The 14,518-nt window shown below is 31.9% G+C and overlaps 1 protein-coding gene across 1 annotated transcript in view; it reads right to left on the reverse strand.

The window, feature by feature from the left end:
• Window positions 1-11,520, reverse strand: part of LOC143198841 (zinc transporter ZIP1) — a 42,552-nt gene extending 31,032 nt beyond the window's left edge. The window contains exon 1 of the mRNA XM_076408396.1: window positions 11,351-11,520. The gene's annotated coding sequence lies outside the window, so the exon portion shown is untranslated. The remainder of the gene's footprint in view (window positions 1-11,350) is intronic.
• Between the last annotated feature and the right edge of the window lie 2,998 nt (window positions 11,521-14,518).

Genomic DNA, 14,518 nt, shown 5'->3' on the forward strand with positions numbered 1-14,518 from the left:
GACAGAAAAGGCGACTTTGTTTTATACTATGTAGTGATAAGTTATGGTCTAAATGGTTTTAATTTTTGGTATATGACCTTTCAATCAATAATAATATGTTTCCTGTCTTCGTGAACGTATCTCAGTTCATATGAAATTATCTTATTTATGGCTTATTTCCGCTCTTAATCTTAATCAGTCACTTTTTTGTTTGACATTATTTAATCTAAATCAGAGTCACAAATTTGTTGACTGTATCCTTCTTAAAAGTTGATTTTAAGTGTATATCTCTCTAACACTGCTATATATTTTTATAGTCGCTCTTAGACCGTAGTAAATAACATTGACTACTAGTGAAAAACAAAAAGATTCATTTACATTAATCTGTATATCCTCGGCATTTACGTTTTTAGTCCAAATCAAGTCCATCAACGCATTTCAAGTGGTCCACTGCCATTAGAAGGAGATAAGATCCAAAAACAAACAAGCCGGCTAAATCCCGATGATAATGGCAGTTCAACATTCTTTGTTTAGAAAACGTGATCGGCATAAATGGCGGTACCGGTACGTCATAGGTATGCGTATATATAGTGAATATTTTCCCTTTCAAATAAGCACGGCTTTTGGTTCGTTTTATTGTCTTAACGTTAATTTTCAAAACTTAACCATATCGATTTATCAGTAATGAACACCGAATACATAATTTGAGAGCTTTTCCGGGGAGATCTTTTTGGAATTCGTTCAATTGGCCTGAATCAACTATTTTTTTCAGTTAGGTTGCAAGATGTAAGTCACCATGTTTTGAAAAAGGAACTTTTGAAAAACCTTTAACTCGAACTAAATACAATTATGTAATTATTTCTTGTAATTAAATCAATATTAAATCAAATATGATCCTATTCCTGATTATAAACGACTAATAACAATGTATAACAATCAAAATATGTCAAAACAATTATTTATAAATATTTTTCAATAATTTAAATTTAACAGGTATCCAAATTTAGTTTGTTAATAAAATAACGATTATTTTAAAGGAAACCTTCTGTTATATCAATATAAAATACCATTGTATATGCATTTAATGTCGTTAAACGCTCGAGGTGGCACATATTTGCAAAAATTAAAACATTTTTAAACCGATTAGCATATTTTTCGATGTTGAAATGTTTATTTATAATATTAAGAATCTAGAATATCAATATTTACTCTTTTGTCACGTTGTTTAAATGAATATATAATATATTTTTATTCCAAAAAGTTCCAAATTTTAAAAGCTAATAAATATGATCACCAAACATAACGTTGATTGATCTAATTGGTGATATTCGAGCACTGTCACATCAACTCATTCGAATTATCGCCCGACATATACTTATTAAAGCAAATAAGTTAAATATTTGTTATTCAGAAATTTATTTACAAACTAACCTGTCACCTATACATCCTGTAAATAATAGTAGAAGTACAATAACAATCATTAATGATCTTTCAATTATTCAACAGCTCTCATTGATGTCTTGATTGACTTATTTTGGATTAAATAATCGTTCCTGTAATACGATTCGAATAAAGTTAAGCTCACTTTTTAGCTTAAGATTTTTAGACCTATAATAATCAGTTGTGAAAAAATAAAACAATTAATTCAAAGTCTTTATATGGCGTGAAAGTGCTGTATTGTTGACACCTAAGTAACTGAGTCATTCAAATTAAAACAATTGAACTAAACCGATGAATGCAAATAAATAATAGAATAACAAGACAATTAAATACAATTTCTCCAGGATCCAATTTTAAATAACTGAAATGAAATTAAAAGAATGGGGAAGAAGTTGCAAATTAAAACGAAAGTGTATCATTTGAACTCATCGCATGTTTTAAGTCGTTGTCCTTTTTAATTATGAAAAGTGATCAGGTGGTAGTAGTTAAAATAATATAGTAAATAGATGGATAGGTTCAGGTAGGTATTAAGCTAAATTGTGTGTATATAGTAGAATATAAAGTACGTGTAGTAGATAGGTTAAATAAGGTTTTTGTTTATTTTTGTTTAGTTATTACAACGATTATTATGTACATACTTTATTTTAAAATGGTTTTTTTGTGTTAAAAATCTGAATTTGATTATTTTTTAATATCTAGTGAATACCTTGTTAATTTTTGGAAGTCGGTTCAAATTTTTATTAAAAAAAATATAAAATAATTTATCTAATCTGCAAGAATAAAAAATTTATATTGATTCTCATAACTTAAAATGCTTTTTCATATATAAAAACAGCATCTTTCCATTAAACAGCATTAAATGAATTTTATCATCCTTCGGAAAAATCAGTAATACTACTATTAGTTTGACAATGGTGAACATATCAATATACCGTAGATTATATCACTTAAGTGAATATCTAATGTTTTTATAGTGGTCTTAAAAAATATACATATTTAGAAATATATCTCACCATTTCTATGACGAATCAAACATTTTCAAAAAAAAATGACCAATGATGTTTCCATCATGAATACCACACCATAGAGGTGTTTTTAGTGGATGCAATGATGTTTCATGGGTTAATTGAGGATTCTGTGTTCCCCAAAACCGACTGTTCTGTTTATTGGCGTGGCCACTGAGAATAAAATGGGCTTCATCGCTAATTATCAATTTAGACGAAAAATTTTCAATTTCACCAGACAGCCTTATGATCCTTACTGTATTAAAATCGTCTCCATAATAAAATTTGAACGTCTACACAACACAATGGTTAAAGCGTTTTTCCAAATGGTAGCGGTACTTTTGCCCCACCCTATATTAAAAATGAATCAAACTGAGTAGCAAGAAACGGAAGTATTTCCATGCCCAATAAACGTATAGCACTTAAGTTAATCGATATATTATAAAGCAATAAAACAAAATATATTTATGCAACTAAAATCTGTCAGAAAACTGATATACTACAGTTAAATATAAAATGGAGGTATGAAATAGTTTTCCATTAATTAAAATTTCCAAAAAATAAATTAAATTTTCCACTAAATTAATATTATTTTACCTCTAATGATAATGAGAAAAAATAATTCAAAATGTAACACAGTAACCTAAAAACTAGCAAATATATAAGTGTTAGAGATTATAGATACCCGTTTTAATTAAAGTGAATACAAATAAATTAAATTACAGCTGCTAATAAATGTATTTCAGGAAAAAAAACTGTGAATCAAATATTAAGGCTAAATTTTTAATTAGTATAATGAGTACGTTAATATTAAACTAAATATATTTCAGTAATTTAAACTAATGCAGTGTCGATTTATATTTAGAAATAAATATGAATAGTGCCATAACAATAAATATGAAATAATATGAAGGTAGAAAGGTATGTCCCTAAACGCTATTGTCTTAGATGTAGTACAAGCCTTCGATAAGGTGACGACGACATGACGACTTGGTCATAAGCTGTAGAAAATGTTACCAAAACAACACATTGAACTATTTAAACCTTAAATTACAGCCCGAATGTTAAAGTCAAACCAGAGAAAGCCTACTATACAATAAAAAAAGCAAAAACAGGTGTACGACAAGGAAGTGTATTGGAGCTAATGATTTTCTTACTCTATACGTGATACTCTAAATATAAAATATCACGATGACTATATTTGCTGGTGACACTGCCATTCTTGCTGTCGGAAGCAATAGCGAAGAAGCCACACGAAAATTACAACAAGGAATGACAATATAAATAAATGGACCCAAAGTCGGAAAATAAAAATTAATGAAAGTAAATATGTGCATGTGCAATTCAATTCATATATTATCAGACAGCACAGGCACCAATAACAATAAATCATACTATTCATATACTCTTTCATATAGCAACAACGCTAAGTATCTCGGAATGAGTATTGATGCAAAACTTGGATGGAAAGAACATGTAAAAACAAAAAAGCAAGAACTGGAATTAAAATATAGGAAAATGTATTGATTAATTGGAAAAAAATCACAAATTATCAGTACAGAATTCAATTATGGGGATGTTCCGCGAAAACTAATTAAAACTAAACCCAAGGGATATCAAAATTTTTATATTACTTTGTTTATTTAGTACTAAGCAAACAAATATACTATAATTTTTAATAAATACATTACACAAAAACTAAAAAATGAAAAAAGCAGTATACTTTTGCGGCATATATGCTCTGTCATACCTGGTTTACAAATTTCTTCTTAAAACCCGTGATAATAGTAAGAATAAATATAAGATCGCTATTTGCTCATGTGACTTGACCATCTAGACTGACCGAACAGCGGCTTTCGAGCGCTTTCGAATGTCTCCATGACCACCGAGGCGACTAGCCGATACGTAAAGACATATTATCTGATTTAAGAGTATACTTTCATCATTCAAACCGCATGATTATGATGGGTTTTTTGACTTCCCTGGCGTTCTACAATAAAGTCGTTTAAGACGCCGCGGATCTCACGTACCAGTGGGATTCACACAAAAAATTAACAGCAACATCACACCGTGGCTTGAAGGTATTTTAGTCAAGAGACCTGGAAAATATTTGTGGTGAATCATAAAACTCCTAAACTGTTTTATATATTATTAACACTATATCTTAAAAACTTTATATTATTTAAAAATGATACGGTACGTTACAATGATTGAATTAAAATAGTGTTGGGAACTATCGACTGAAATTGACTATCGACTGTTTAGTAATTGACTGCTTTTTAATATCGACTGTTTCTTTCGCTATTTTTGGTTTGACTGATTTTACTACTTTTTACCAGTGACTGTTTCAGTCGCTATTTTCGACGATTTTATTACTATTTACTATCCACTGTTTCAGTCGTACTTTTAATTACTATTTTTGGTTCTACTTGTTTCATTTGACTGCTTTTTAACGTTCTGGCTCTGTCGACCTAGCTGCGATTTTGACAAAAATGTACCCAATTTATGCTTACGTAGATGTATATGTAATATATGTAGTTTTATGATGTGTCCAAAGTTTTTGAAATACAAAATGACGCTAGTTTTATTGCATTTGCAGCTTTTCCAATTAGTACTAGCCTTCAAAAGAAAACTGTTAAAATTCCATGATATTCTACTCATAAGTTTGTGAGTTATTGTGGTAAGAGTGACATTACTTTTGTTATTTTCAAAACAATGGTTCAAAAACTATTTCGTTTTAATTTTACAGTGCTTCTCGATGGCAAAAAACATCGTCCAAGTAAAGCAATGGCTTGAACAATGTTATAAGGACTCCGCTTTATCATAAACAACAATAAAACGTTGGTTTCCTGACTTCAAACGTGGTCGTAGAGACATCGATGATGCAGAGCGCAGTGGTCGTCCAAATGAGGTGGTAACACCAGAGAACGTCAAAAAAATCCACAAAATCGTTGCCTGAGTTATCTAACACCGTAAAGATATCAAAAGAACGGGTTTGTTTTTATATTGCATGAGCATTTGACTATAAGAAATCTCTATTCAAAGTAGGTGCTGCGTCTGCTCACTGTTGACCAACAACAAGAACGTGTTGATGATTCTAAGCAGTGTTTGGCCATATTTAACCATAAAAAACGGAATATTTGGGTCGATATGCGACAGTGGATGAAACATCGATCCATCACTTCACTCCAGAATCAACACAATCGTCATCTGAGTGAACAGCAACTGGTAACAGACCTTTTTTGAGGCAGAAGATTAATGGCTCTACAAAAGTGGTACTGAAATATTAGAGCGGCGCTGAAACAAAATGATGAATATCTAATTATTTTATCCAATATACTCAGGAGCCCTACAAAGCAGTTTACTGGGTCCGATATTTTATCTCTACCTATAAATATATAAATCACTACTGTTGCAGCATATGCAGACGACACAGCTATCTTAGTATCTCACGAAAATCCTACAACATCAAATAACCTCCAAACACAACTCAATAAAATTCAGCTGTGGCTGAAAACATGGCAAAATAATGCAAATGAAATACCAACGGATTTTTAGATTTATTTTTGATCACAGCACTTCTATAAAAACAGCACTAAGATGTCCTTAAAAACACTTCCATCTCGTTTTTTAGGCATATTGTGAAGCTGACCGGAAATAGCATGAAGAAAGCTTTCATTGAGAACTTTCGAAATTAAGCAATTCTTGTCAAGATGCTTCGAGAATTCCTTATGATATAGTTCGCACTGCAGAACCATATGGCTTGAGAATTAATTAAAAAATCAGTAATCATCACTATTAGAATAAATTTTATTATATTATATTATATTATATTAGATATATATATTTCTTCTTTTTATAATTAAACATTTTAATCTTTATTAAAAGTTATCTAAAGTTTGACACACATATGTTTATGAATTAATTAGTGATGAAAGTTTTTTAATAATAATTAGCAATCAATAAAATAGTAATAAAGATTATATCGATACAAAAAAGTTGTACATATATGCGTGTGTATTCGTGCATGAAATTCGAATTCTGTTTTATCGAAGATCTCATTATAGAAGATATAACATTATAAAAAACTGGATAAATTTTTATTTATTTAGGTTAGGGTTGATCAGATATAACAGGTCAATTAAAAAGTCCCCGGCCTACCATAGTAAAACATATTTTTTTCTTCAACTGTTGGATACCATTTTCATAGTACGATTTGTCTTTTGCTTCAAAATAGTCCTCAGTTTCGGCGATCACCTCTTCCTTCGACGAAAATTTCTTCCCAGCGAGCATTCTTTTGAGATCTGAGAACAGGAAATAGTCGCTGGCGGCCAGATCTGGAGAATACGGTGGATGAGAAAGCAATTCGAAGATTTTTGCCATCGTTTTCACTGACTTCTAACATGGTGTATTGTCTTTTTCTTCAAATGTGGCCGTTTTTCGACGATATCGTTTTTCAAACGGTCTAATAACGCTATGTAATAGTCGCTGTTGATGGTCCTTCCTTTTTCAAGATAGTCAATGAAAATTATTCCATGCACATCCTAAAATACAGTCGCCATAATCTTGCCAGCCGACAGTTGCGTTTTCCCACGCTTTGGAGCGGTTTCATCGTATGCAGTCCACTCGGATGACTGTCGATTGGACTTTAGAGTGAAATGATGGAGCCATGTTTCATCCATTGTCACATATTCACACTAAAACTCGGATTTATTACGCTTGATCATCTTCAAATACTACTCCGAATCATTAACTCGTTGTTGTTTTTGGTCAAAAGTGAGCTCGCGCGGCACCCACTTTGCATAGAGCTTTCTGATACCCTAATATCCGTGAATAATATGATTTACACGTTCAGTTGATATCTTTAGAGTGTCTGCTATTTCATTCGATTTTTTAAATGTTTTCGTAAGTAACAACCTCTTTTGGGCGTCCACTGCGTTCACCGTCTTCGGTGCTCATTTCACCACGTTTAAACTTAGCATACCAATCCTTGATGGTTCATTTTCCTGGGGCTGCGTCCGGAAACTCGGCTTCAAGCCAAGTTTTTGCTTCAAATGTATTTTTTCCCTTCAAAAAGCAATATTTTATCAACAAACGAAACACAATAACATTTTTTCACATTTTCACAATAACAAAAGTTGCTTCACTCAAAATGCTATAATTCACAAACCAATGATCCGACAGCTGTCAAATTTATATACGCATCTTTTGAGATTGAGAGTTAGGGCTAACTAAAAAACGTATGGATATAATTATAGGCCGGGAACTTTTCAATTGACCTGTTATAATAGTTCCATTTCAAATAGCTTTTCATTATTAAAACTTTTTTTATTAAACATCATTATTATCGTTGTTTAAATTAAATTAAGGAGATATTGACTTAGTTTAGATAAATTAACGTCGTGTACTGTAGAATCCACTGTTACATAACACATGGATTATATTGGAAAATATTTTGAAAGTCAGTTATTCGATGAAATTGTTTGAATATAGACGATTGACCTTCTCTCTCAGCCTTTTCAACAAGGTATCCTATCTATTTTAACTAGATTTTCCATAAATATCACACAAGGTTCGTAATACCAATAATCTCGAAAAGGAAGAACTTCAAAGGCTAGAAGAAATCATTTCAATTAAATGCAGAAGATTTCTGCAGAAAATAGACAATGGGGTATCTCGCTGTAGCTAATAAAGCTGTAAATACGTTGAGATGTGTTGGATTTGTAAGATTTGTTAGGCACTAATATCACATCCTATAATTCAAAGTCTCGCCAGTCTTTTATATCCCTAATACATTTTTAACGTACAAGAAAATGTAACGAACAAGAAGAAAAAGTGATACTTTATCCAATTTTAGTAGTTATACAAGTAATATACAGTAATTAAACACACCTAAAATAATACAACTGTGACTGAGAGTATTGCCAATCAAAGAAAATTAAATAAAATGTACCCATGTAACTTTTGTTATGCGTAGAACATGCACACCAGTGAATATCAATAATTGTCAATATCCCCAGGCAGGATATGCTAAAAATACCTTGCAATGCATCTATATACCGATGCCTAACTTAGAAGAAGCACATACTTGTAAAACGAAAACAACTTGGACTATATCAAATGGTAGGAAGAATTTTATCAAAATTAATAAGATACAGTTATCACCGGTTTGTCCAAATTTACTTTGAAAACCAGGAAAAAACTCACTTCGGTCGCAAATCCAAGTTACCATTGGATAACAAAGAATTGTTTACAACAATTCTTCAGGTATCTGAAATAACTGTATAAATTGTAAGAGATGGACCTAGTATCGACACCAAGTGATGGAAAGACCGAGATGTACACTTTTTGGATACAAAACCTTGATTGAAAATCCTATAGTTTCTTAGTCTAACGAAGAGTAACTTGTTGACGTTGTTTACAGACGAATGTTATTATTATCGCCTTTGCAATACCTTATATATTGTCAAGATAGTTACCATTATAACGTTTTGTTGAATATTTGTAATTTATTTACCACCTTAATAATTTATTATAGATCGTTCTAGTTGGTATCTCAGACACCATATTATCTGACCTTCAATAAATAACATGATTCAAAACTATATAGGATAATATTTATTTCTTTTAAACAGATAGTTAAATATACTCCAATGATGAATCATTACTTATACAAAATCACTAACAATATTGCTATAAGATTTCGAAAGTGTAATGTAAATGGTAGTATGGTTAAATTGAATGGGAATATCATCGTTCTCCGAAATTTCTTAAGCGATATTAACCTCTCCTTGTCCTTGTTTTAGTTCCTAGCAAATAATTTATGGTATAATGCAATTGTTGTTATGAGCATTAATATTTATTTAACAACGCATATGTTTGTTGTTGATACTCAAACAAGTTTTAGTACAAATTACCCATGTTTTTCACATATACCACGGTAACAATTTGCTCCGTAAACAAGGTTATGTACAGATTAAAGAAAAATAATTTCGAAAATTAAAATACAGGTTATTATCACATACTTCTTGATTACTGTTAATACAGGTTTGTTTAATCGCAGTAAACGCAAACTAGCACATTAAAAATTGATCAGTATTAATGAATTCAGGAGTATGTTCAATTATTTATTTATTATTAATTACTTTACATTTATAATGACTACTGGAAAATATAAATTAGTGAATGCGAAATATTGCTCCTCATGTTGTGAAACCTATCGGGTCTACTAATTAATTTTAAAGGATTTACAACAGATCATGTTACTGTGTTTCAAATCACATCACTGCCAGGCTTCACTTTCCACAACGTATCATTTCATCCAAGTGTGAACAAAAATGTTTTTCAGTGCGTTGAAAATGTCTGAATTTGTACCGAGTAAATCGCCTTTGTGGGAGGTTTGTCCCTTTTATTTCGGTTGAAGAACAAGGCTGCTGAAGGCGGTCGAATGATGTGTGCAGCTTATGGCAACTATGGCTCCATGGATTTCAATATATGAATGCTGGTTTTGATGCTTTAAAAGTGATGATTTTCTCATCGAGAATATAACGCGTTCTGGAACATAACGCGTTTAAGACGAGGATTTAAAGGCATTGATCGATGAAACTATCAACGGAGATCACTATCGACGACAATTGATGCCTTTGAACCGAGTCAGTACGAACAAAGACACAACGATGTTATCCTTTAGTGAAACCATACTTGGACACATTAAAATGGGAAGTGCTGCCCCACCCGCCATATTCAGCGCTTCACTTCCTATAAAAATAATAAAAAATAGGTGGATTCATGAATAGCCTCAAAATATACATAGTTCCTTGGAGGAAGATGAAGTCTGTAAATTGCCTGAAAGATAAGAAATAGTAGCGGACAATACTTTGAAGATACTGCGATAGCCACGGGTTCGAATCCTGCTGGGGCATGGTCGTAAATTTATGTTTGTAATTGTGGTTGTCCTTAAGCAAGAGTTCAAAATCCGACAAGGAAAATGATCCCAGTTACGCCAGTAACCAGGCTGCGTCCGACCGGATGTCTTTTGGGATGATTTCTGAGTTGGTCACTCGCCAGTCGGTAGGCTTAATGCTGAGGAACGTGGTTTAGAGCCCACGTTAAACTGTAGGTCCAGTCCAAATAAACCATCGTCGGTAAAAGCAAACTTTAAAAGTTTACAAAAACAAAAAATTTTAATAGGTAAAGGAGTAAATAAGTTTATAAGTGAAATTGTTTGATGTAAAACGCCTAATCAAAAGATTGATAATCAATTATTATCAGGATTGCATTATTCGTCAAACTTATAAACACCATAAAACTTAGTATTACCCTCTATCAACAAACTTATTATTCTTCATATTTAGGTTAAACTTAGTATTCAAATAGCCCACTAAGATCGAAATTATCGAAAAAGTGAACGTAACATACAGGCGGATCCAAAGGTACAAGTTGTAGTTACAAACTACTGTAACAAAATTGATCTGGTGAAAGACTAAACCATATTAAGATCATCTTATACACACCGATCTGAAGTATAGAATATGTTAACTCGAAGCCTTGAGGACATAACATCTCTTTCCTCCTGTATTAAAATGATGTAAAATAAATGTTATTATTTTTTGTAACATAAGTGTAAATAAATATGATATAATTTTAAGTATAAACTATTATCATATAACCACAAAACTGTTCAAATAAGATAATTTAATAATAGATAAACAATTAAAGAATCTCTGAATCCAGGGAACTATTTAATATTATCATCTAAAATGTCTTGTTATATAAAATAATTTGATTAATTTAAAATAATTAACTAATATTTATATGTTTATGTTGGATTTTTACTATATTTCAACAATATAATAAATTTTAAAATAAAATTATTAAAATCCCGTTGATGTTCGTCAAACAATTAATATAACGTATGCCAAACTTACTTTTATTACAGGAAACTGTATGAAACCGGAGACAACTTAAAGGGCATCACACACTTGTCGTTTTGTTCACGATCAACCGTCATTTGTTTTTAAAAAGGCGCGAACTATGACAGAGGATCCGTCTAGCGCTGGAATACGTACGTCGACCGATCGTAGGCTCGTTTTCGACTGATTGTAAAATGCAGCAGTAATAAATTCTGACTAAAAGAAAGGGTTACTTAGCGACCAGCAGGAACTTTCGTTAGTACGATAGCAGAGCGAGTCCGCACGAGCAGCAAAGAATATTATTACAATATGTTCTATAACTTACAAGTTTTACAAGTTTTAAATTAATGCTCAATAATTAGTAAGTTATACGTTAATATTAATGATATAATAATACCATATATTATGATATACCTAAAGAACGTGCTTTCGTGAAAGTTGAGCGCTTTGTTGAGAAACATCTAAACATCCAAATTAGATGAATTAGTAAATTGTCACAATATACAGCGATTTATCCTTGAAAAAAATTAGATATGATGATTTATAGTTTGGATTCAATGATGTTCTTATCCTTAATGACAGTTAAAGCCGACTTGGTTGGCGTAATGGTAAATGTGACAGGACGGTCCACCTACTACTGCGATAGTCGGGGGTTCGAATCCTGCTGGGGTATGGTCGTAAATTTATGTTTGTGAATGTTTAATATTTAGGGTTGTCCTAGCCAAGAGTTCAAAATCCAATAAGGAAAATGATGCCAGTTACGCCAGTAACCAGGCTGGGTAAGACCGGATGTCTTCTGGAATGATTTCTTTGTTGATCACTTGCCAGTCTTGGTCACTTGGCTTAATATCGAAGACCGTGATTTGGAGCCCACGTTAAAATAGTAGGTCCAGTCCAGATAAACCCTCAGTGGTAAAAAGGAGACTTTAAAATATTTAAAAAAACAGTTAATCATTCATTTATTTTATCGGTATATTTTCGATTATAAGGGATAAGTAAAACTTTTGGTTTATTTCTGAAAATTTTTTTTAAATAATTGTAGGTTGATACCGAGTTTTTTTAATTATTTAATTAATCTATTGTTACTAATCGTTTCCGTCTAACCTACAATGTGTCTTTATGATAACTTAAATCTAGATATGTAACTAGCAGGACCCATCGGCCCTGTCTGAGTCTCTGGTGAAATAATGTTCATACATGTTACTGCTGAATTTTTTAATATATGCACGTCACTACACAACACTACACAAGATCAGATGGTTTGATTCTTTTGAGTCTGTGTCCTGTTCTGGTGGTATCCAATAGTTGCAATATTTCAATATTCGTATGAGAATGGAGTCTTTCCTCATGCCCCCTTGCAATTCTCTTGATTTCTTGACTGACTGTGGGTATCTGAAGGTCTCGATGTAGGTTATCAGTCCTATAGTATTTGGGTGCACCCACAAAACCTCTCAAGACTTTGTTCTGAAAAATGTGTATTTTATTTATGTTAGTCTTTGCAGAACATCCCCATAATTGAACTCCATATGTCCATATAGGTTTCAATATTTGCTTATATAATAGCAATTTGTTATGTACTGATAATTGCGATTTTCTTCCAATTAGCCAGTACATTTTCCTATATTTCAATTCCAGTTCTTTTCTTTTCTTCTTTATATGTTCCTTCCAGCGAAGTTTTGCATCGAGATTCAATCCGAGATATTTAACGTTGTTGCTATATGGAATGACAGTATTATTCAATGTTATTGGTGCTTGTACGGTCTGTTTATAGGTGAACTGCACATGTACAGATTGACTTTCTTTAATTCTTATTTTCTAAGCTTGTGTACAATTATTCATATTGTCACTTGCCTGTTGTAATTTTCGTGAGGCTTCTTCACTATTGTCTCCGACAGCTATAATCGTAGTATCATAAGCAAATGTAACTATCGTAATATTTTCCATTTGTGATATACCACAAGTGTAGAGTAGATAAAGCATTGGTCCCAGTACACTTCCTTGTGTACACCTGCTTTAGTTTCTTTTATTGTAGAGTAAGCTTCTTCTTGTTTGACTCTAAACATTCTGGTTGTAATGTATGATTTTAATAATTCGGTGTATTATTTTGGTAGCATTTTCTGTAGCTTATGAACAAGGCCTTCATTCGAAATCTTATCGAACGCTTGTGCTACATCTAAAAATATAGCTGGGCATACTTTTTTACTTTCATAGGCTTTTTCAATAACTTCTGTTATTCTGTGGACCCGGTCATTTGTTGAGTGCTTATTGATAAACCCAAACTGGTGTGTTGGTATTAGGTTTTTTCCCTCTATGATCGGTTTTATTTATTTATATATATTTTCGACAGGAGTTTTTCAAAAACCTTAGATATTACTGGCAGCAGTGATATAGGTCTATAGGCTTTTATTTCGTTTGCTGACTTCCCAAGTTTTGGGATCATTATAATTTCCGCCATCTTCCAAATGCCTGGGACATGTTTTAATCTGAATGCTGTATTGATCAAGTTGGTGAGTTTTATAATTCTTGGTAGTTTTTGCATTAATTCTCCTGTTATTACCCGAGTTTACTGACCAAAATTAGTAAACGTTTCGTAATCGTTATATCATCTTCAGGACTTAAGCTCTGATACGGAAGCTCTCCCAATCAGTTATCTTACTTAAGAAAGTATCAGTTCAATAATGAAACTGCTTTTTTGTGATTAATGAACAATTAAAAACAGGGATGACTGTATGCTAATTATAGCGTTGATTTTATAGCGCTTCTTCTGCTAAGATTATTTCGCTGTATATAAATATCAAAACCTCTTGATGCTTTCTCTTGAAATATCATTACAGTTGCTAAAACGTCAACATGTTTAATCAATACAATCTTAATTTACAAATTAATTTATTACTACTATTCTCTTGTACTTGCATTAATATACAAGTAAGGCGTGTACGGGATTAATTAGTATGTATTTCTCAAATGAGAATCAAACTCTATCTAATCTATTTAAGCTAAAATTTAAAATACTCTTTTATACTAAACTAGTTCGTGTGGTTTGGTTCGCTTCAATCGCCGATTTCTTGCGTGTTGTCCAGTAGCTGTATTGCTTCCACATTGCTGTGACTTAGCAAACTTATTTCATGTATTAGGGCGAAATCTTCATTCACGTCGTGTATTCATTTGATTCCGAGGTTACAA

Source organism: Rhynchophorus ferrugineus, unplaced genomic scaffold (assembly GCF_030347505.1).
Source record: "Rhynchophorus ferrugineus isolate W39M unplaced genomic scaffold, kcgeb_rfMv2 rfM6, whole genome shotgun sequence".
NCBI classification, from domain to species: Eukaryota; Metazoa; Arthropoda; class Insecta; order Coleoptera; family Curculionidae; genus Rhynchophorus; species Rhynchophorus ferrugineus.